Raw genomic sequence first — 5,079 nt, 5'->3', positions numbered from 1 at the left:
TGAGGCTTGTTTGTTAAAAAGGTGCACCCATAGATGTGATTGCATTGAAGCCAGTAACCTCATAGGAATTTGCTGGGAATAGCATTCACTCTTTTCTATAGCTGGAACAAAAAGAATGTTGTCATAGCTCACAGAAAGTGCATCATCAGTGGACCCTGCAATGAAGCAGCTGTACATAAACAGTAGAGTTTAATTGTCACATGGTAGTTTTGTGATTCACTATTTCTGTGAATAGCTCAAGATGTAGCGCTTACTATATTTAAGTGCATTTAGTGTATTTAGCAGTTTCATTACTTTGGCACATCATGGCGTGCTTTGAAGTGCTCAGTTGGCTGGTTTGGTACATCTTGTTAAAAATGGAGACCTAACAGATCAACAGAGGACACAGGCGAAACGACAAGTACACTGCTCTAACAACCAAATGGTTCATTTCTGAAAACAGCTCATGAAAGAATGCAGAAAGCACACAAAAAAGGATCAGCACAACAGCAGGTCTATTTGCAGACAAACCCTTTTCTGCAATGTATTTCTGTTGCAATGTTAAGATACAATAAAAGTGTTTCTAAAACACTAAATATAATAATGACAGGAGCTGACATGTGTCTATATGAAGATACTAAAAGCTTTAAATAGCTCATAGGCACACTGTTTGTTGTGCTTATTATTTTAGATTCAAAGGTAGCAGTTCAGCCTCGTATTTGACAGTGGCTGGCAAGATAACTGAAGATCATTTTAGTGAAGCAGTATGTTCACATAGGCAGTTGTTGTTGCATCTTCCCATTCTATCAAAGTAGCAGTGATTACGTGTTAGTGGAATCTCACACACAAGACGTGTGCAACACTCAACAGAATGACAAACACATTTCTCGGAATGAGGCTGTTTCTCACATGAAAAATCGCCGTGCCGATGCCGAGAGACATACACAAGTATCTGAGAATAGATCCAATACCGAAAAACATGCATTCGAACACCATGCAGAAAGGAGGAAGGCCAGAGCCAAAGCCCTCCACAGGCAATATTCAAACAATAAAAAAGCAGTCCGTACAGACATTGCAGAGCTCCATGATCATGGTGCCTTTTCGATAGGCATCGTGGGCACCCACCTAAAATTGATCTCTGCCCCCTCTGCATGGAGCAAAAAGGCATACGAGGTGGAGGAAACGGTCATTTCCCTAGCCATTATAAGCACAGAAGCCAACACGAACTTTAGCGACTCTAAGGCAACCGTTCGAAACTTTGCAAAAGGGTTGGTCCACAAACCCACCAAACAAATCCTAAAATTGCATTATGAAACATCGTTCCAGCGCACATTTGAACATGGACGAGAAGAGAAGGACAACATGCCGGCGTTCGTGTTGTCCATCTCTTCTCGTTCGTGTTCAAATGTGCACTGAATGATGTTCATAATGCCAATCACAACCAGCTAGCCCAGCTGTCCATACTTAATCTAAAACTGCAATATTTCAGCGTCAGACCCATTAGAATCACATGGGTCCTGGCCCACACGTCACATCTTGAGAATAAGGTGGCAAACAACTTAGCCCGAGGGTTCGTCAACTGGGCTGGTCCTGAGGTCGGCCAGAAAGAACTTGACCACCTAACATGAAATTACGTTATAATATAGAAACGACAGAAGCACTCCCGCCGCCGGACAAAAGCCTTAATAAACCTCGTAGCAGAAGCTACAGACTGACACCTTCCCGAACCCCTATATACAGGATGTTTAAGCTAACTTTAGCCAGAGCTTAAAAATATGCTGATGCACTCTAAGACGACGCGACCAAATGCATATTTCTCACTTTTGTATGTAGTGTGTCACACTTGTTTTTGTATTTTGCTTAAGTAGATAATTAGTCAAGATTAATTAACCAACTTCTAAAGCAACAAAGCTGGGAAAAAATTCCATTTAGAAAGATGCAGAGCGATTTACAAAATGTCCAAATAAACAGTTTCTGTCTTTCTATCTATTAAGTATTAGTGTTTTTCCGCTTACTGCAGATGCCCGCAAAATACGAAAAAAAGCCACGTGACATGCCCGCTTGCACGTTGTGAATGCAGCGCTCCCAAACCTTTCATGCACAAACAAACATAGCACCTAGCAGGGCGTGCTGCCGCTTAAAAGACAACAGGGCAGTGAATCTGTCGTTGGTTGTGCAGTTTACGGCACCAATGTGCTTCCCTCGCGGTGGTTCATGATAGCAATAAGCAGACGCAGCGGGATCATCACTATTCACGCAGCAAAATATATGCCCAATAAATTTTGTAGCAATGTTAGATATTGTTTTTTGAGGAAGGAACCTGACACCACAACTTTGCTTGAGTAATTGAGGAATTGGGATGCATTTAGAATATTGCTTATGCAAGAGTGAAATATTTTCTGGAAAAGCTAGACTCAACTGCAGCTACAAATCGCAAGTAGGTTTTACTGAACAATGCTCAGTATTGGAACTAATTGAAAATGCATATTTCAAGCCATACGTCAACAGCACGTGTCATCATGATCAACCACCTGTGAAGGAGCTACTTGCTAAATGCACCTACCGCTTCGGGTGCCACTTAATTCTGTCCGTTGAAAGTGCACCACATTTCTTGCAACTTCAGAATTATTAACAGCGGACTACAGCAGAACATATTAACAATTTTCAATTCAGCGAGATTTGCCAAGTTTACTCCATGAATGAACTCTTTACAGGAACAACAGATAGGACAACATCAAAAGAATTGCATGTCCAGCATACTTGGGAAAGCGCCCATCCAATCACTGGCCTGATGCAAAGCATTGTTAGAAGCAACATTGTTAGAAGTGAGCCTGCTACATGACGACATACTGGCACTGAGAGCAAACATTTCCAACTCCTTTCATTAACGTACTTGGCCCATATCATTCATATTTGCAGCAAATGTCCAATCAGAAGTGTTACAAGATATACGTAACACATTTTGAACTTCATTATATTCGTTGGTGCTTTTGCTTTTATTTTATTTATTTAGTACCCACAGCGCCCATTCAGGCATTACAGTGGGGGCGGGGGGGGGGGGGGGGGTACAGAAGAAAAAACAAGCATAAAAGTTGCAGGTTTGCATAAATTCGTGTTAGTGAAAAACAGATTATTATACGCCGACACAAAAGCACAAAGCACACAGCCACGTTGCACGCAGCCACGTCGAACACAGGCACGTTGCTTTTGTGGCTATTCCTCTCTATACTCGCAGACAACTTCCTGTGGCAATGAAAGGAAGACTATGGCGGCGGAGTTTCTGCACATGTGCTACTGCGCCAAGTAGTCTGCCATATATTGATGGCCCTTTTGGTTTCATACACGTACACCTGCTTCATATTTGCCCAAATGCAGAATAGTAGAAAGGTAATCAAAATTCGACACTCGGTGGTGAATTTTCTTATTTTTCTGTTGTAAATAGGATGTTTACGTTTTCACTTCCCCAGCTTTAAGACACGAATGAGAATTTGCAACTATTTTCTGGAACGCTTTTCATTGTGCATGCTTTTTCTCCATAGCTTTTCCTTCATTGCCACAGGAAGTTGTCCGTGAACATATCTGCCTCAACCACATTTCCTTTCGCTCTCTCTTCCATAACTTTTTTTAATAGTTCTTAAATTCTGTTCTAGATGTGTGCCAGCAGTCTGGCAAGTGTACGCCTCACCCCCCCCCCCCCCCCCCGCCGTTTCACTTACCCTTTTTTTTTACCAGTTCATCACAAGGCCCCTCAAGTCAACCACATGATCTTTATGAAACATGTGCCATCTTGATTTCTAAAATGTTCCGTCTTTGATTGCAGGGCAGTCTGTAATGGTTAAGGAAGCCACAGCAACTAGCTGCTACTCGTGCAGGTCACGGCTCTGGTGCGCATTAGAATGGTATTTAATTTATCCAATCGGTCCCAGGCAAGCAAGGATGTCCCTTCTCTGCAGTTAACTGCAGATAAGAGGCAAATGGCTCTTCTCTCTTTTTGTCACTTGTTCACACTAAGTTCGCTTGTGCCATAGAGCTTACATCTGTGCTTGCTAAATGCAGAGACCACACAAAGTATGACTTTTACGACTTGCAGATGATACGTAGAGAGAAATGGGAAATACATCGACAGCGATTGAGCTTATGAACTTGCAGTACCTCACCCCTAAAATCTTTATACCTTAAAATTTATATCTGTTTCTAGCCCAACTATATTATTTTCATTCCTTCCACTTGATGAGTTGAGCGATGAATGACATCATTAAAGGTATTAACCCAACGCCAACAAGAAAAAAAAACGTTCGGTAAACAAATGACTATAGATTTCATAATTTGGTGCTGTGTTGCTGCTGCATGTTGAGCGAAACTTCCTCAGACTCGGCGGCGTGGGTCAAAACAAAGGAAGTGCGGAACAGGCCTGGGCCATGCGCTGCCAGCAAAGTGAGGCACCTCGCGCGTTGCTCTTATGTCGACGCACCTCCGCAGCGCTCGTCATGTCGCGCGCCCGCTGGCTTGCTTGAAGAGCGAGCAGCAGAAACGAGGAAGCAGAGCTGCTGACGTCAAGCTACGCAGCGGAGCGCCGTGTAGACGCGTTTCGCATGAGAGAGACGTTTTAAAAATCCAGCAGGAGGTCTCCCCCCAAGGGAGAGTGGCGCCGCATAGATCGAGCGCACGTAGTGGCTCGGCCCAACCGCTACCTCGCGCTAAAACCGTACAGCGGTGCGGAACGCAGTAGACGTGTGGAGGTGGTAGCTGGTGCGCAGCATTGAACGCCTCTTCTTCCAATGTATGCAATATGTATCTGTTCATTTAATGTGTATTATTCGCCAAACGGCAATTCACACACCTCGTAATTACGCTGTGAGTTTGCTGCGCCCTCTGCGTTTGTTCCGGTGAGAGCAGACGAGATAGATACGCTGTGGATGCGTACCGAAGCGGCGCCGTGCGCATGTGCGCCTTTCTCCTATTGGCCGGTGACGACTGCAGCTGACTGCAGCCCCCACGGCGCTGCACGGTTTTTAGTGAGACGGAGAGAGGCCGCGGGGAGAGAGAGAGAGAGAGAGAGAGAGAGAGAGATGAGCGTTGCGAGGAAGAAAAGCGCTCGCG

Source organism: Dermacentor andersoni, chromosome 3, assembly GCF_023375885.2.
Source record: "Dermacentor andersoni chromosome 3, qqDerAnde1_hic_scaffold, whole genome shotgun sequence".
NCBI lineage: Eukaryota > Metazoa > Arthropoda > Arachnida > Ixodida > Ixodidae > Dermacentor > Dermacentor andersoni.
The sequence above is the reverse complement of the archived record's forward strand: the minus strand, read 5'-3'. Positions refer to the sequence as shown.